The sequence below is a fragment of the Coloeus monedula genome, assembly GCF_965178545.1.
Source record: "Coloeus monedula genome assembly, contig: HAP1_SCAFFOLD_146, whole genome shotgun sequence".
Lineage (NCBI taxonomy): Eukaryota > Metazoa > Chordata > Aves > Passeriformes > Corvidae > Coloeus > Coloeus monedula.
In genome coordinates, this window is record NW_028120766.1 from 237,796 (window position 1) to 257,180 (window position 19,385).

The 19,385-nt window shown below is 49.4% G+C and overlaps 1 pseudogene across 1 annotated transcript; it reads right to left on the bottom strand.

Moving 5' to 3' along the window:
- Positions 1–204: 204 nt before the first annotated feature.
- LOC309585710 (epidermal growth factor receptor kinase substrate 8-like protein 2) lies at positions 205–19,111 on the bottom strand (annotated as a pseudogene). The gene is made up of 6 exons: positions 18,971–19,111; positions 18,085–18,204; positions 17,087–17,234; positions 15,816–15,999; positions 15,277–15,409; positions 205–231 (listed from the first exon to the last, which is right to left on the bottom strand). The product of its transcript is annotated as an epidermal growth factor receptor kinase substrate 8-like protein 2 (transcript).
- Between the last annotated feature and the right edge of the window lie 274 nt (positions 19,112–19,385).

A 19,385-nucleotide genomic window follows, 5' to 3' on the forward strand; every position in this document is an offset into this window, starting at 1 on the left:
CAGCAGGTGCTTTTGGCATCTAAAGCAATAGAGGCTTTGAAGACACTGTGAAGAAGATAGCATTGAGTGCATAGTTCATGATTTTTGGATTGAGTGTTCAGGGTTGATAAGGTGCTTGGTGCTTTTTGTAATTCTTTTTTTCCCTTGTTTTTCTTAGAAGTGTTGCAACTTGCTGAAATTCCAGATTGTGTCAAGTATGATACTTCACATTTGTTCAGCAGATTCATTGTGCTATAAGAGGGAGCTACCCTGGGTCAGAGATGACATCGGAGATGGAGGCTTCTGATAGGTAAGTTAAGGACTGTAAGTATGAGTGGGAGTGGGAGCAGGGTCCCAGTTAGTAGCTGACTTGTTGGGATTTGGCTTGTATGCCCCTACACTGGTGCATTGATTTTGGTTTTCTTTGTCATAGCTGACTAAGAGGCCAACCTGGTGATCCCAGTGCCTTTGGAGATGGCTGAGGTGGACTCCTTTGCATCCAGTGTGGATTCACATCACCGGTCATCTGAAAGCTAAGTTGGGGGCCAGGGCCCGGAGAAGGGATGATAGCAGGATAGTGGGTTGGAAATTGCTGGGAGAGATTTAAAAAGTAGTGTAGGGGAAAGGGATGCTCTCCAAGGGCCTTCTTAGGTAAGCTAAAGGGAGTAGCCCTACTTTTGACTGCAACTGTAGGGTGTGCAGCGCAGAGCAGTTCCAGTGTGTGTTGTCTTGTCCGGTGTGTGTTCTGTGTCTTTGGCTTCCCTTGGATCAGATCTCTCTGCCTTTTACCCTTAAGGGGCTCATCATAAGCATTGGCCATCATCTCTAGCTTCTTGAACTTTCGTACTTCTCGGTAGGATGCCAATATCACTTGTTCTTTTACCAGTGGGCTTGGCCACATCTTGGAATCACATCTTGAAAGCATTGAGTCGGATCTCTTTGGAGGCCTTGTTCCCAGCTGTACTGCTATCCATCCTTTCCAGCCATGAGCTGTAATGTCCTGGGGCTTGTAAGATTGTCAGGATATCGGGAGCATTCTAAATGTGGCCTTGTCTCTCACAGCCATCTTGATCATTGTGACTGACAGGTCTTAGAATAGGTCACTGTTCCAGTCTTTTCTTCTGCTCCTTAGAGCCTCTTTCATCCACCATTGCCATACCATCAGTTATCTCTTTTGGCGTCGTCCCTGTCCTTGCTATCGTTCTTCTTGCTGAGAGCTTTTTTTTATCATCTTCATGTCACACTGCTTGTAGTATAATGTGTTGTTTGAGTTTGTGTCTAGCCTGGAATTGCTCTGCTCTGTAGAGTAGTCTTGGGGGGTTGGGGGGGGGGGGTTAGGTGGAGAAGAAAGGAGACTTTACAGGGAGCCTTTTGCTTTGCTCAGCCACCTGAGCCACGCCTCGGATGGAGTGACTGTGGCCAGTCTGTGTGGTGTTCAGTGGAGATGTGGGAGTGGTGCAGTGGTGTCTTGCAATTTCATAGTAGTTTGTCCTAAGGCTCACTGTTGTGGGATCCTAGGCAGTTTGCTTTGAGGAATGAGAACTTGGGAAAGGCTAAGCTTTCCCTGTCTGTCTGGGTAACTTTGACAAATAATTCTTTTGCAGAGGGAGAGCATGTAAACCTGATATGAACGGAGGAGACCAGAGGAGCACAGCAACGAGGTGGGTGGGTGCCTGAAGTCCAAGCTACGGCCTGACTTTGGGCTCTACGTTTACCTCACTGTTGGGATTTTCATTTTGAAGATGCGAAGCACTTGGCACAGCAGGGTATTGGCACTGGGGGGACCATGAGCTGGATGAGTATTGATTCCAGCACAGAACTGGATGCTACTGGAGTTGTTGTATTAGTGATGAAACTATAAGTAGCCTTTGATTTTTTTTTTTTTTTTTGTGTTTTACAGGTGGTCTGCAGCATTGAAATCACTACTCCAACGTGACAGACACCCTTGCAGAAAGAGGTCACAGTCAAGCACTTTCAGGTGGAACCTACCTCGGCAATGCAACCCTTTTGGACACTACATGGGCATGTGCCTTTCCATTTTGTTTTGCCCCTTCTCCCCTGGGAAGGTTGGTCATCGTTCAGCTTTTCAGGGGTGGTGTTTCATTTTGGTTATGTTGCAGGGCTGTTCTTTGTCTTTGTTTTTAGGAAGTAAACCTGGATATCAGCAGTCAAGGTCAAGTGAGTGAGGTAAGCAGTGACCAGTGGACGCAACCAGTTATTGCTCGGGTGCCAAATTCTGGGGCAGCTCAAAGCATGCATTGTCTGAGCATCCATTTGTGTGTTTTAGGTGGCCCACTTGTATTATGCCTACAGGGGCTGAACCCCCTCATGGACCAGCTGATGGAGCCAGTTTATCACCCTTGAGCTGTCCCTGTGAGCCTTCCAGAAGTATTACAGGGCTCTGCGATGAAGCCTGTACCTTTTCTGTTTGAAGGTGCCATCTGGGCAGCCTTTGGCAATGGCTGAGGAGTTGTGGCGAGTCGGGGAGGGAGGGAGGAGCGAGGGTCCCCTCAAGTTTCAGTAATGCCACATCACCTTGTCTCCCCTTAACCCAGGGATACCCTGCGACGTCGGCCTTGGAGTGCGGCCCCAGCGTGTGAGCCGAGGACCGGGGCGTTCTCAGGAGCCGGTGAGTAGTGGAATTGTTGGGTTTTGGCTGATGTGCTGCTGAGTTCAGGCACTGATGTTTGGTTTTCTTTATTGTAGTAGACTGAGAGAGAACAGCCATCTGAGGGCAGGAACTTCCCAGATGATGAGGTGGCCTTGTTTTGCACCTGATGAGGATTTGCATCCCTGGATATCTGAGAGCTAAGTCGAGGGCTACACCTCAGGGAGGGGGATGAGAGTGGGGTGCTGGGTCAGGACTTGGTGGGAGGGATCTTTGAATTAGCTTTGGAGATGGGGATGTCCACGAGAGGGCCCCTTAGGCCACGTAAAGGCAAAGTCTCGCTGTTGATCACAATGCTGAGGTGTGCAGGGCAGAGCAGTCCTGGTGCGTGTTGTGTCACTTGTCTATTGTGTGTTCTGTGTCTCTATTGTGGGCATCTTGTGTCACATGTCTTTTGCCTTACCCCTTTGAGGGGCTTATCAGAAATGCTGGGCATCATCCTCAGCAGCTCCTTTGCGTTCCTTGGCCCGACGCTGGTACCCTTGAACCTTTGACTTGCAAGCTTGGACATGCATCGGAATCGCATCTCTCTTTAGCACTATTGAGTCAGACACCTTTTACAGTCTTGTTCTGAGCTGTATTGACAGCTGTGCACTGCAACGATCCCTTATAACAGATTAGGACTTGGGAGAATGCGAGGATAGGTAGAGGATTCCAACCGTACGATTCTCGGGCATCCATCTTTGCGGTTCTTGGCATAAGTCCTTCTGTTAAGGTCTTTTTCTGCCAGAGTTCTTTGAGCCTCATCGGCCTCATCTAGGTCATGTCATTGGTAATTCTTCTTGCTGAGAGTTTCCTCTCCTTGTTGCATCCCCTTGTTTGTCATCTCCTGTGTCACAGGTGTCTGTGTGTTTGGCCTGGGGCTGCTTTGCCCTGCTACATAGTCTGGGTGTAGGTGTAATAGGATAAGTCCTAGGGACTTGACATTTGTAATGTAGGGATTAGTTGGACTCAAGATGGTATTTCTAGATTAACACAAAATGTCTGGAGCTGCTAAGTTACGATGCAGTACTTTGACTTTTGTCATCACTTTCTTTCAGATGCAGATGGATTGAATCTGTGGCAGAGTGCCCCATACCAGGTGAGGTGGTTCCCACAGGAAGGTCAGTCACCGTTTGTCTTTGCAGGGCAAGTGTAAATGGTGACTGTGTTACAGCTTTGTTCTTCATCTTTATTTGTAGGAAGTAATGCTGAAGATCAGTGGTCGAGGTCGATGGAGCGAGGTGAGCGGTGACTGGTGGCCAGAATGAGTTGTTACTGCTTGGGTATCAGTTTCTGGTGCAGCTCTAAGCATCCGTTTTTGTTTGTGCATTTTAGGTGGTCCACTGGGAAGGTGTCCCGGCCCTGGGATGCTGGAGGCCAGGTGGGTGCAAGCTTAAGCTGTAGGTGTGGTGTACTTGAGTTGGAGCGGGGAGGCTGTGGTTTCAGTCTCTCAGCATGTTTTATTGCTTTGCTTCTCTGCAGGTGCTGCTGCTGCCCTGGGCATGCCAAGGGACAGAGGCGAGCAGGTGAGTTGGCATTTAGGTGGGGCGACTGATAGGTGAGAGGTACGTGGCAGATGCGTGGCAGCATGCGAAGCGTGTCCCTTTTTGCTTTGTGGGTATTGTCCTGGCCACCTCCGGAGTCGGATGGAGATTTGAGGTGAGCCTGGGCCAGTGGTGCAGAGGGAGCCCAGCCCGTGCATTTCTTCTTCTGGAGGGCAATAATCGCAGTTTCTGTTTTGTTGTCTTAGGTACTACAAGTAGGTGCAGAGCCTGAGTTTGGAAACGGCCGGTGAGCGATGAGCCTCAGCAGTTATGAGGGAGAGAGGCATTGTGCAAGGGGTCACTTCTGGGACGTGTCATCACAGTCTGAATTTTGTCATTATTCTCCATCTTTTGCAGCCGCCCAAGTGGGCTGTGGGCCATGTATTGACATCCACGGTGCTGAAGCGTTCTTTTCTGTCGAGGATGGATTTTGTCTGCTGGTCTTCAGAGAGCTAAGTGTGGGGACTTTTGGTTGGGAGAAGGCAAAAACCTTTGGAATCACAGGAGGCAATTTGAAGTTAGCTGAGAGGAGAGGGCTGTAGTGGACCAGGCCCCTTGGAGGTTAAGGGAGAGAGGGTTTCTCTTCAGCATCACTCGAGCCTTTGCCGGGCTGGGCAGTTCCAACCCATCTCCATGTTCTCGTGAGCTTTGCATCATTGGATTTTGAGTCTCGATGTCATTGTCCATCTTTTCACCCGAGGAGCCTGCCTTCAGGTCTGGCATGATTGCCACGGTCTAAAGTTTGCCTACTCTTCAGTGTAGCCATGCTTTTGAGCACTTTTGAGCATAGCAAGCACGTGGACATCTTGCATCTTGGCCATTTGTGGGTCGGTCATGTTTTGTGATGTCACTTCTGCCTTTGGCGGCAGAATCCTTCTCTAGGGATCCCTTTGTATCAGCTGGCAGTCGTTGCCGCCTTCTCTAGGCCTACTGCACTTCTTGAGCATCCTCTTACCAGCTTTGGCACTAACTTCTCATAAGGAGTTTACCTTTCACTGTCACGTACTACTGCCGTAGAGCCTTCTTTCCTTCGGCGTCATCAGCCTCTGGCTCATCTTGCACTAGCAATCTTGGGTCCATCAGGTAAAACTGCTGGGCAGTTTCAGTTTGTGTCTATGTGATGTGGTCTGTGTCCGTTGTCTTCAGTGTCATAGGGCTTTGTGATGTCTCAGTGCTTTACAGGCATCGTTATGGGCCATATCGGCAGCAGGAGCACTTGCATACTTTCCTGGATCGGGCTTATTCTGGCGTCTTTATGGTTTTGCTTTTTGAGACCAGAAGAAGTACACAAGGTGTTCCTATCCATCTTCCTTCTCAGTTTTGGTAGTATCTTTTTTTTCATGTGCCGTTCCCTTGGACTTCTGTATGAAGTGTACTAGACCCTCCTCACTGCAGTAGTTTCGTAGCTTCCGTCGCCTCAAAGCATCCTGGTCTCAAAAATTTATCTTCTGAAGCGTTATCTCAAGTCTTCATGTCATCTTTGCTTATATTTGATGCACTGTGTGTCCATGTGCCACTTATGCTTGGAGCTGCCCTGCCCTGGCACATTCAGTCCTGGCTAGTTTGAACAGTTTTAGAACTCTCCTCTCCTGTCTATGGGCTTTTGGGTAGAAAGTTTATGGGCCTGGTGTGGGGATAACTCCTAGCTGTCAGCTACTTGCAGACTGCCTCATGCTGTCTTGCAGGTCCCTAAGGCAAATTTTGATCCCTATGGTCACTGATGCTACCAATTTTCCCAGGATCTACTGTTCCACATCAAGGAGCAGCAGATGGAAGAAGATGTTAAAGCATCTTCTTTAGGGGGGAGTGTTTCTAGTAAGGGCTGCAGTCAGCGTGTAAGCTGAAGAAGGGGTGTCTGAGAGTGTGTCTGTCTGTGTGTGTTGACTGGCTCTAACCTTATATGTGTGTTGTTTTTTGCCTTTCAGGTTCTTCAGTTCATTTTAAAATTTAGAATACGGAGAACCCAGCTGGTCCTGCCCATGCTGTGGGGTCAGTCAGAGGGACACAGGGTTCCTCTTCTCCTTTCTGCTGGGATGAACTGCCTAGGGAATACCATTTCTGACAGCCCAGTCCTACCTGTGTCCTTTGGACAAGGGCAGAGGTGAAGAGGCGACTGCCAGAGTTCCTTGGGGATGATGGAGTTGTGGTGTTTGGCTGTGCCCTGAGGGGCAGGTTGGGCATTATTTGTGTGTCTGAGGACTGGGGAGCCGAGCTCTCAGTGCATTCCCAGCTCTCCCAGGGGTGGGAGCAGGTGCAGGGCTGGGTGACAGCCTCTGGTTGGCCTTGGGGCGGGCCCTGGCCCCGGCACAGACACGCTGGGGTGGTTTGGGACCGCTTGGGGAGCAATGGGAGGAAAATGAGGGATGGTGCTGGGCAGAGCGATCGGCCTGCGCTCGTGTCAGCGCAGCCGTGCAGGGCACTGGGATCTGGGTAAAACTCCAGCTCTCCTGGTGTTCAGGGATGCAAGGTCTGAGGGACTGGATTTACCTAGGGCTTTTCAGGAACAAGGGGAAATGTGGTGCCAGAGCTGTGCCCTATCAGGTTGTGTTTCCCTTTGGGGACAGGGAGTCTCTGGGCTGAGGTGAGATTGCTGTGTGAGTGGCAGGGAACAGGGAGCTGAGAATTGCAGGCACTGATGGAATAATTGTCTTAGGTCTGTTTGGTTTGTGTTGGTGAAAACTGGGATTTGGGCTGGAGAGGTGCTCTTGGGAACAATGGATAGAGTACATTTGCTCCATGGATGTGTCAGGAAGGACAGAGAAGGGGAGTATTTATAACCTGTTCTCAGTATTTCATGCAAATTTGGGGTGGAGCAGCAATGCAGGTGGGTGGGTTTGGCCTGGGCCTGTCAGGACTAACCACAAAGAATCCAGCCAAGCCCCTGACCCCTCAAGGCATCTGTGAAACACTTCCACAGCAACCCAAGTCAGAAATCCAGTGATTAGGGAGGTAAAATTATAGGTAATTGCCTATGATCTGTGGGGAATTTCCTTTGGAATTATCAATCAAGGCAGGGCCTATCTTTCAGCTCTTTTCCTGGTGTGCAGTTTCCTCTCTGGTTTAAATGAGTTTGTGTGCTCCTGTTAACAAGCAGTGTGTTTTCACCCTGAAATTTGGGGTGATAGGCCTTCTTTAGCATTTTTCCCACAACTGAATCATCCCTTCCATGAGTAGTCCATGTTGTTCTACACAGCTACTTTGGCCGTGGCTCAGAGAGAGAGAAGGGAAATGACTTTTTAGGGCATTGAAATTTCTCCAGGCAGGAGTGGGAGGTCGTCTTGCCCCTCCCCAGAGCCCTGCAGGCGCATGGGAGTAGCTCAGTGCCAGCGCAGCTCTCTGAGCAATAACAACGCTTGGGAGGTTTGAGTGTTGATAGCAGCTCTCCTGTCTCCTGGTAGCAGTCCTAGGCGGAGGAGGGGAAAAAAGGAACTTGTGTTATTCATGGAAAACTTTCTGCTGTTTCTTGTGCAGTGTTTTAGATCTTTGTATGATTTACTATCCAGTGTCTGTAGGTAGAGAATGACTTATTGGAGGTAAAAATTGAGATAATCACTAATGGAAATGGTAGGGAAAACTTTTGAAGTGAACTTGAGGTGACCTGTAATGGAGAGCATGAAGATTTTGAAGTAAACTATAGCAATCAGTTGTGCACAGGTAGGGAAACCTTTGGGGGTAAAATACAAGGTCACCTCTAGGTGAGGGAATGAACACTTGTTGAGGTAAACTGAGTGAATCAGTTGTGGAAGTATTAGTAAATTCTGGGGGTGAAACTTGATGTAACCTCCATGGTAGAAAATAAATGAATCTTTTGAGGTAAAAAGGAAGTAATCAGTGTTGGAGAGGCAGGGAGATTGAGAGTAAACTTGAGTGTGTAGTCCAGAGAATGAACATACTGAAGTTAAATGGAGGGAGTAACTTGCAGACAGGGAAAAAATGTGGGGGTCAAGTCTGAGGTAATCTCTAGGGGAGACAACATTTTTGAGGTAAACTGAGGCAGTCACTAGGTGACAGGTTGGACAAGTTTTGGGGGGTAGAAATTAAAATGACCTGTTGGGCAGAGAATGGACATACTGAGGTGAATATCAGGTAATAAGTAGTGGACAAGTAGCAATAATTTTGGAGGTGAAAGCTGGGGTGATGTGTGGCAGGGAGAGCGTACATCCTGAGGTAAAGTGAGACAGTACTGGAAAGATAGTGAAATATTTCAGGGTAAAACTTGATGAAATCTCCAGGATAGAAAGAGAATATTTATAGGTCAAAAAGAGTAAATAGTTAGTGGGCAGGTAGGGAAAATACTGGGGGTAAAACCTGAGGTTATCTCTAGGGGGAGAGAATGAACATAGTGAGGTAAAAATCAGGCAATGACTAGTGAATGTTAGGGCAATTTTGGGGGGGTAAAACTGGAGCTAATCTCCAGAGTAGTGAATGAATACTTTCTTGTAAAAAAGAAGAAATCAGAAGTGCACAGGCAGGGACAGCTTGGAGGGAAAATCTGAAGCAATCCCCAGGGGAGAGAATGAACAGCATGAGGTAAACTGAGGTAGTCACTTGCAGAGACACAGTGAAAATTTTGGGGATAGACACTGAGACATTCTGGAGGACAGAGAAAATTACTTTTTGGGGTAAAAATGGGATGATGGGTAGGGCAAAGCTTGTGGGAAAAACTTGAAATAATCTGTAGGAAAGAGCATGAGCATTTTGATGGAAAAATGAGATATTTATTCTTTGCTTCCCTTTGGGATAACTTAATCTGCACCCTTCCATGAGCAATTCCTTGGCTTCTCCTGGAGAAAACCCCCATGGCAGAGGCAGTGTGCAAAGGAGCCCAGAGCTGTGCTTGGAGCAGAGAGTGCTGAGAGCTGCGTGTGCCTCTGCTGCCCCAGGCTGGCAATATCCCCATGGAACAGACTGGGCAAATGGCATTAGAGGAAGCACAATCCCTTCCTGGAAGAGGTTTTCTCCTGTGCAGATCAGGCACAGGGCAGGAAGGGAACTTTGGAGATCAGCTGCTTTCCCCCAGAAAGCATCACTCACACCAGCATGGATGACATGACCTGTGCCCACTGCTCACCATGCACCTGGCCAGAATCAAGAGCAAAGGTGGGTTTGGGGGTGAGCACTTGAAATAACTTTGAAAGAGAAGCAATCACCTTTTGCTGCTTCTTTCTTTCTTGCAGATGCTGCGCTTGCCTCTGGGCACATGTGCTGAGCTCTCCCTGCAGGGAACTGTCAGCCCTGAATGCCTGTGCAATAACTGCAGCTGCCCAGGCAGACACAGGAAACTATTCCACACATGAAATTGCCATGACCCAAGGCACTCCTGGAGAGAGAGTGTAGAGAGTTAGAGCACTGATCCTGCTCCCTGCTTTCCCAGTAGTGCATGAACATGATTTCATCCTGATCCTGAGAGCTCCAAGGACAGTAACAACTGAGGTGCCACTGATGCTGCCACTTTTCTGATGGGCCTGGCCCAGAACCATAGCCCAGCAGGGGTCTGTGGGAGCAGTTCAGTTCCCCCTCCCTTCCTGCACTCTGGGCAGTTCCAGGAGCCATCTGATCCCTTTCTGAGGTTGCCACCACAGCCTAAGCTCCCCCCCCCCACTGGGCCATGATGGCATCTGCGTTCCCAGAGCCAGCGAACGGCTCCGGCCCTCGCACCACTGCCGCACATCAGGCCGGGCCAGGGGAGCTGAAATAAAGCCTGGAACTCTCAAGGGTAAACTGGCACCACAACCACAAACCTCCCTCAGTTGAGAGTAAAGAGGTGTCCCTGTATTTACACACGTCCAGGAACAATACTCCTCTAGAGCAGGTGTGGATTTACTTTTTTATCAGTTGAACTGGCACTGCTGCCACCTGATGCCATTAAATTCTCCATCCCCACAATCCCTGGTTACCCTTGGCTGTGGGGTTTTTGCTGTCCCACAGTGAGTTAGGAGGGATCTCTGGCCAGCCTTGTTGCCCACGAGCATTCAAAATCCTAATCCTCACTTCTCTGACTACTGAATACCTTAAACGCCACTCTGCGTTGTGCAAAAAAGTGCCTTGGTCCCACTGGGAACTGCACATCTCTAACAGCTGTTCTCAGTTATTCCAACTGAGTAAAATAATTATTAAGGAAAAGAGGAACCAGTTAAACCTAACAACTTTTGCCTGATGTTTTCCTCAGGAATGAGTTAGGAGTGCAGTAGCAAGGCCTTCAGACAGGCACAGTGTCTGATATAAACTGTATCTGGGCACACATAAAAAATAGGTTATATATAAATAGATAGCTATATGCCCTACTATATAATACATATTTATATTACAGAGTTATGTAAGGCATAAATATCTGCCCTACATATAACCAAAACTATTTATCACCAACTACCTCTAAATTACCCCCTGACCCCTGATGCTAGGAATGTAACATTTTTAGGGATCCTAAAATCAAACAGATGCAGGAAAATAAACCACGATTTTATGCCATTAATTCCAAGATGTTTTCCTGGATCTGTGCTGCTGCATCTGTTTTTCTGTAAGATCTTGTGCCTTATCCCTGAAGTGCACTCAGAATTGTCAGGATCATGAAATCCATTTGGGATTTTACTGTTGCTGCAGTATCCAGTGAGATGAGTTTTTTCAAAATTATTTCTCTTGGACTGAGCACATCTCCTCAAGTTCCTTCTCACTTTCTGCATCCTGGAAATGCAAAAAGAGAAAAGATCAATGTACAGCTCAAGTGAAACAAATAAAAAGCATCATTTCCCTTCTTTCTCTCCAACCCCAAATCAGTTTTTAAGCATATCATGGAATCCTGGAATGGTTTGGGTTGGAAGGAGTCTTGAAGCTCATCCAGTTCCACTCGCTTCCACTGGGCCAGGCTGCTCCAAGCCCCGTCCAAGCGTGAGTCTGAAAAACCCCAAACAAGTCCCAGATCTAGACAGCCCACTGGAAGAAAACCCAAAATTAATTAGAACAGCAGAGCCTGGCTTCAGTCTGGCACTTCTCCTTGACAGCACGCAGAGCTGAACGGAGTGGTCAGGGCACACTCGAGGGCAAACTGGGAGAAATCACGGCGGGGTCTGCCCTGGGATGGAGACCCAGCGCCGTCCCGCTCGCCCCCCCTCCGGCCCCAGGGTGGGTCGGTCCCCGCAGCGCGCGCCCCTTCGGCCGGGCTCGCCCACTCTCCGCGAAGAGGGGCGGGAGAGGGGGCTAAGCAGAAGCTGCGGAGACAGGATCCCCTCATGCCGCTTCTCACCGTTGAAGTCCCCGGTGTCGGCCACCACCGTGGTGTGGTGCTTGAGCTGGTCCAGCGCCGACTCCACCTTCTGCCGCTTCACGGGGGACACCGACACGTCCGCGGCTCCGGGGGACTCGCGCGCCCAGGAGGGACGGTACGTGCCCGAAGGGCACCGGCCCGCGCGCTCCCGCCGCCCGCCGCCAATCCCAGCCTGGCTGGGCGGCAGCGGCCAATCAGGAGCGCGGACAGGAGACGGACGAGGCCGGGAGGAGCCGAGGCGGGGCAGCGGGAGGGAGAGCGATTCTGATTGGCTGGTTCGTGAGGGCCGGGCGGGGGTTCGCCTTGGCGACCGTGACGCCGCCATCGTCCCCGACGGAGCGTATCGGGGGAGTCTCCTGGCCCCGAGATCTCTCGGGCCCGGAACCTCCTGTCCCCGGAGTCTCCGTGTCGCCAGAACCCCCGGCAGTCTTCCCCGCGGCCGCTACGGCGCCCGACCCGCCCCTGAGCCACCCGTCCCTCGTGGCCGCGCGGGGCCCGGGCGCGGCCGGTGCCGCAAGGTGGCGGCGGGCAGCCCCTGAGGGAGGCGGCCGTGAGGGAAGGCTCGGGGCCGCGTCGGTGGTGCCCCGCTGCAGGAGCTGAGCGCTCTGGGCTCCCTTCCCCGCCGTTGTGGCAAGGTTCGAAATGGTTTATCGAGTGCAGCTCCAGGCGCTGAGAGAGCCCTCGGCCCAGTAAGGCAGGTGTTTTGGGCTCGTGGTTCGCCTGAACTTTATTTAGGCTGTAAAAGAGGTGATCTTGTTAGTGTGGGCCCACTTGGAAATTGTACTCTCCAAAACATCTACAGAAGGAATTACCAGTTATTTCAGCTGGGTAATTTAATTGTTAAGGAAAAGAGAAGACAAACTTTTGCTTCTGAAAACAGGATGGCTCTTGGCTGGAAATGTTGGAGAATCCGTGTAACAGGCTCCTAGTCATGGGGTTATGCTGTTCCCTCTTTCTGTATGGTTCCACTTGGGACAGCTGCCACAGTCGTTCCCCTTCCAGAGAGGCAAGAATGTGCTTTTGTGCAGCCTTCTCATGCTTTGCCCCTATTCTTAAGACACAGCTATCCAGGCCGTAACATCCTTCCTGTTGAATGTCAGTCCCCAAACCCAAAAGGAAATGTGTGGTTTCAGACATTCTGCTGAGTTTCTGAGACTCTCAGTGACAAAGCATTATGAAAACCCAGTGAAAGAGACGGAGATGGAGTTATAACTTAACTATTTTAATAAATCTTGTACAGTGCATGGTTATATCATTGTCTCCTTCGCTCAGTTACATCAATGTACAGTACTTTATAGCAGTGTCTGCAGGCAGTACAAACAGAACAGATGCACAGCTCAGTCGCGTGGAAATTTGTAAAAGTGGCCTCTGCAATAAGGTCTACTGAGCTATTTGTTTTAGGAAGTGCTCCTGTGGCTCCCGGCTTTACAGAGCTGTCATGTACACTCCTGTTAAAATCCCAGATAACTGTAATTCCCTGTGATTTGCTTTCCTCTACACCCCAGGACTAGAAGATGGTGTGTTTCCTAGCTCAACATTCGTTTTTATTTTCATTTTAGAAACTTTTTCACCTCCCGTGCTTGCCATCCTGCCTCCCATCTCCACCCTAATCCGGAGCCAGGGCTTCTCAGGAGGATTGTCCTCTTCATCCCTCCCTGACAAGGTGAGTGCCCTTCTCAGATCCTAGCAGGGCTGTGACTAAACCCAGGATCCTCCCCTGCCTGCACCCTAATTCTGCTGGTGAGAGCAGTGTCCTGTTTCAAATGAAGAAAACAGATTATCCATTGGAGACGCTTAAGAATGAAGCCAAAACTAAGGTGCACTGGTGTTCTCAGTTTTAGACATGAGTTCCCCAGATGCTGTTTTAAAGCTTTTTCCATTAAATGTGCAATGACAGGCACAAATTTGGACAAAGACTCAGCATGTGCTGAGAGAGAAAACCCAGCTGTCCCTGGGCTGTGGGCAGCTCTGGAGCTCTGTGTGCTTCACTGCTTTGCAATCAGATTGGTCTGTCAGTCAAACAGAGCTAGAAATGCAATGTGCCAAACTTGCTGTGGACAGGAACTACGCTGCTTGCTTGAGTTTTGAAATGGTGAGTAAATTTTGGAAGCATAATCGCTTAATTCTGCTTCTAGGGAGAGGGATTTTCCTCACCCCTATTTACAGATTGCTATATACAAATGCACATAACTTTATGAAGGAAAACGGGAAGTAAAGAGCAACACCCTGTGCTAAATTAGAGGGGTTTTTTTCTTGTGGCCATTTAATTTGTGTTAAACCTGCCTTTCCCAGTGTGCTTTGGGGTTTCAGCTATTTGGGAATCATTTCAGCTGACTTTTTGCAGTGAAAATGTGAAGATGGGGACAAGTGACCAACACCCTGGGAAGGGCTGTGGGTGTGCCTGGGTCGGGAGCAAACGGTCAGGGCTTATCTTCTCCTGGTTTGAGGCCCGGTTTGGCAACACTACCACAACATTCCAGTGCAGGATCCGTGCCCCAGGGAAGGGCTGCACAGCTGCCCCGAGCCCCAGCCTCTGCATCAGCAGCGGTGGGCGGGTGGAACTCACCTATTTCCAGATTCAAATCCCTTTGTTTGTCACTCCTGCTCATTTCTAGGCACTGAAAGCTCATTTCAGCTGTTCAGAGATAGCACTAGCTGGTCCATGGATTTAAGGAAGCAGCCAGACTTTGGGAATGTGTGTTGCCATTCTAGCCTTGTCCAACGAGAGGGCACAGGGGGACAGGACAAGGACAGGCAGTTGTCACCGGCCCTGTGCTCGTGGGCTGCAGGGGACACCTGCACTGAGGAGGAAATGGAAATGGAAATAGAAAGGGTTAGGTTGCCCAGAGAGGTCATGACTCACCATTCCTGGAAGTATCCGAGGCCAGGTTGGACAGGATTTGGAACAACTTGGGCTTGTGACAGGCATTCCTGCCCATGGCAGGGGGGTGGAATGGGATGAGCTTTAATGTCCTTTCCTTAAACCCAAACCATTGCAGGGTTCTAAAGCCTTATTCCTCTGGTCCAGGCTCCAAGCCTTGAGGCTGGCCTCTCTTGTGCTGTGTGCCACGCCTGCTCTGCCAGGGGAGAGTGGGGAGCAGGGGACAGCCCTCGGAGAAAAGCTTTGGGGGTCTTTTTTTGCTTGAAGCCAGCCCTTGTACATCCAGCCCCGTGTGAATCCTGCTCTGATCGCATGCACGGAAAATTTCAGTATAAAATATATAGTTATAAAAAAAATACTTCATGCAAAATTAAAACACCTTTCCCAGTGGGACATGGTCTTATTGTCAACCCTTCCCAACAGTGTTCAAGGAATTGTCACTCTGATGGCAGCTGGACCCCAAGGGGAGCTCTGCTGCATCTGGCCTGGGCCAGGAATCATTGCTTTCATTCCCTTTTTTTCTGCACTACTTAGGGCTAAGAGCTGAAATAAAGCAGAGAGACTTTAATTTGCAGAATCAATCCTTTCCTGGCGGCGCTTCGTGATTTCTTGGAGCTCCGACTCCCCTCTGCTTTTCTGGAATGGAAACAAAACAGGCAGTTTGGATTTGAACTTCAAGCTGCAGTTAAGTGACAGTATTTAATTAACGCTGTAAAAGTAGAGCAGTTTCACAGAGATAAGTGATATCAGTAAAAAGCAGATTAATTAGTGGAAACAGGGGGATCTTACAGATTTGCTCAAAAGACACTTCGGAATTTTTACGTGTGTTTTATTGCTGGTGTAGGTTTGGTTGCATTTTTTTTCCCCACAATTGTATTTTTTAAAATGCCTGTTTAATGAGCTATCTGACGCTGCTGGTACAGCCCCCATTCCAGCAGGAATTATCCAGAAAAATGCTTACCTCCAGCTGGTTTTTCTCCACTGTGATCTTGCTGTAGACTCTGTTTCCCTCATCACCGCACACCTTCTTCAGCTCCTCTCTGTTGAGGGAGAAGAGCTGAGCTCCGGTGAGGATGCCCAGGTGTTCCACGGTCCTGGGGAGACACAAAGTAGGGAGGTGACGATTGTGCTGCACGTGGCCTCGTGCCAGAGGTGAGGAGTTGGAGATGGGAGGCCAGGAGCTGCAGTGGGACCATATCACGGGGCCCTGGGGCTGTTCCAAGGTGGCAGCTGCAATTCCAGTAGCATTTCAGGCCTTGGATTTAGTTAGTTAACTGTTTATCTCCAAGAAAATATTTATACCAGAGAAAGGGAGTGACTTTGGGCTCTGAACATTCTGGTTATAGAGCCTGGATTGAACAGGGTTGAAATCTAATTTGCAACACAGGCTCTGTAAGTAAATCCAAGTGGCTTGTCCCAGGTGAGATGGTGCCGGTGGCCTCCCCCGCTCCTTCTCCAGGGAAGGACGAGCATTGCACGTGGCAATAGGGCAAATCTTACTCTTTGCTGAATGACTTGGCCTCCAGCCAGGCTTTGACTTCTTCAGTGCTGGATTCAAAGGTGAGGGGCACGAAAACTTGCTGAGGCTTTTCCACTTTGAAATTCCTGTGGGGAGGCTGAATTTTATTGTTTGTGATCTTCTTTAGCAGCTCGTCGTTCAGCTCATCTGTTTGGTGAATAAGTTCTGTAGAAACAAGTAGGGAATGAAAGCAAGTCTTCAGTCAAAAATGCCATTAAATGTTTGTGGGGAAACTGTAAGGCAGATGGGGATGTGGCTCAACATTCTTATTTAAATTCAGCCCAGAAAAGTGATTCCCATTTTCCTGTGCCCCTGTGTTGCCATTTATTTTGCTCCCATCACCCCTTGGCTGTTGCCTGATGTGGAAGCACAGTTCTGTGAGAATCTACAATTGGAGGTTTGGAATTGAGACCTTTTCAGTCCTCTCTGCTGCTTCTAGTCACTAATTTGCTGATCGCAGAGCTCCAGGTTTTGCTCCGCAACAGAACAGAAGCGGCAGGAAGCACAAACTGGGAATGAGCAACACACTCGTGATGGGATGAGCTTGAAGGTCCCTTCCAGCCCAGGGCATCCTGTGCTTCTGTGAAAACTCCAGTGACTCTTCATCCAGTATCACTTTCCCCATGAAACTCCTGAAGACTGTGGAGAATAACTCAGTGATACGAACAGATTTGTGTCCTCGTATTGTGGGGCTTCCTGTCGTCCCAGAAGGGCTCCTGCTTCCAGGAGTGGACAGGGTGGGATAAGGGGTGAGGTGAGCAGGGCCCCTGATCTCTCTCCTGCTCTGTGAGCCCCACAGCACGTGCAGGGTGAGGGAGTGATGCGGATCTCCTGTTTGGCCGGGAATTCTGTGGAACCACATGAAGGAAGCGGCCAGGCGGGCACTGTGTGTGTGCCGGGAGATGAGCAAAAGGAAGTGAGAGAAAGGGATTGACCTGAGCTGTTCCTTAGACACACTTAAACATTTTGGAAGAGAAAGGAAACTCTCTCCTTGGGAGGAGGAGGAGGAAGTTAGAACTGGAGGAAGGAGGCATGGGGTGATCACTTATTGCCCTGCTCGGCCCGGGCCGCCCGAGAGCCCCGGAGGTGTCACAAGCCCCAAGGCTGCTCTCTTGGCTCTTGTCCTGCCTGGAATGGCCTCCAGACACAGTGCTGCTGCATTGCTGTGATCAGTAAAAGGTGCAGGGGAGCCCCTTGGGCAGGTCTGGTCCCCCGAGCGCCCAAACCCAGGGGAGCCCAGAGTGGGACACACACGTGCGTTCTTTGGCGTCCTGTGCAGAGTGGCGCGACAACATCTCACTGCCCCACTTATCCCCGGCGTAGCTGGCAGGCAGCTTGTGGGTTGGGCTGGATGGGCCATAGCCCCTGGAGCTCAGGTCTCCTTTGTACCTCTGGTTAGACTGGTTAGAAAGGGAAAGAAAAGTAAGAATTTTTTTTGGTCGTTTTTAATTTTCTTAAACTTTCTGCCTCACACCCACGGAGGGACAAACTGTCGTGTTCTCCTTGTGCTGATGTGGGGCTGGGGAGACCTCAGGTGGAGCTGCATGGAAGAAGTTAATTTCTGGGAATGAAGAACCCAAAGCAAAGTCTGAAGTTTGCGCAAGGGAATTCCTAGTTGTGCCAAACATGTTCGATCTCATTGGAAGGCAGAGCCTCACTGCTCCGTAGCTGGGATGTGAAGCGGGACCACTGCCAAGGGCCTGGAGCGGACTGGAAAGTTTTTTGACGTTTTGATTAAACTAGCAGGGATTTATCCAGAAGCCTGCTGGGCCGCCTTAGGCTTTGCCCAAACGCTGCAATACCAAAATGGGGAAGCAATTCCATGCTTCCCTAGGGTGTTTAGAACACTCCAGCTCCACATTTCTGCAGTGCAAGTTGCAGTATTCAGTTAATTCTCACTTAGATGGTGTTTCCATCTGCCTCCACTCCAGTAACGTGTTCCTGGTGCTGAACTGAACTGGCTGAGGGAAGTGTCCATCTTTAATTTAACCCCCAAGAAAAATCTTGATGTAGAAAAATATGGAAAGCAGGAGGCTGGTGCACAAATAGGAAGGATAGGCCTTATTTGGGAAGACGATCGTAGCAAAATGTGAATTTTATCATAGGAGACTCAGGAATCTCCTGGCTTTGTCTACTTCTGAAGGTCTGTCCTGATTGGTGCATAGTATCCTAAGAAATCAGGGAGGTCTAATGACAACATTATTCCCAGAGGCAGATTGTGCCCTGCAGCTGATACCAGTCAGGTATTACCTGACTACAGACCTGTTTGAGCTCTTCCAGTTTCACCACATCCAGGATATTGTACGGAACATAACCGGCCTGCCCACTCCGGTTGAGCAACTTCCACCACTGCTTATTATCTTCCAACACCTGAGAGAGGGACAAAAATAAATCTGCTGTGGGAAAATGGGATTTCAGGCATAAACAACCAGGGTATAGCGGGGCCGAACCATCCAAAAGGTGAAGTTGCCAGAAGGACATCACTGAGGCCAGGAGCTCTAATCAGATCTGTTGCTCTCAGATGCAATCCAGGACTGAAACTTTTCCTGGAAAGCATCAGAATGTATCGTAAGGATGAACAGGAGAGCACCTCTGCGTGCTGAAGAACTCATAGTTCCTACATAATGTCCCTGTTTCTCCAGACCTTTTTTTCCTAATGACTGAGTTTCTGATGTCTTTTTGCATTAAAATAAATAATTAAATAAATAAAAAGCCACATTTTGCAGAGAAACCTTTTCCTCAGGTCACAGATCAGTGTCAGCCCAAGTCACGTCCCACCTTGTCCAGCTGCCAACAGTGCTGCAGTAAGAGAAAGGTTATGAGAAAGGTGCTTTTCAGAGAAAACAAATCCTCGTGGAGGAGGAAGTGGTGATAAGGAACCGACCCAGCGGGGGATGAGCAGGGCTCTAGAGCGAGTTGTTGTCCTCCCTCCTCACTGTGGTTAAAATGGGACCGATGTCTTTGAGCTGAGGAAATGACACGACACAGCACAGGCAGCCTGCTCCAGCTTTGGGTTTGAGCAAAGCTTTGTGTCACTGCTGAGATACCACCAGGGAAAATGGAGTTGGTGCTTGTTGCTATCCTGAGCTCTCTCCTGCCCCTGGGGGACACACCTTTTCCAGGAACGGTCACGTACCTCCAGGATTTCATCCTTCAGCACCGAGAGCTCACTGGCGTTTCGCGCGGTGAAATCGTAGCGGATTTTGGCAAATCTCTTGGGCACAGCCACCCCCTGGGCCTCGAAATTCCTGCAGAAGAGAAGTGGCCTGAAGTTCATTAACCTGAGCTAGACTGTTGGAAGGACTCTGTGTGGAAGCTGGAATTGTATTAGAGGATCATCATAAACTAAAAATATATGTGACAATGTGGCCAGATTGCAATGAATCTAAAGACAGGACAGGGTTGGCTCGAGCTCACAGAGCTGCTGCCTCCAGTGTAAACTAACCGCCTCGTGAAAGCAAATGGTTTTTCACAGACATTATTCAAATAAAAGGGGAAAGGGGAAAAAAAACCCAACCAAGAAAAAAGGAAGGTTCCCATTAGCAAAAAAA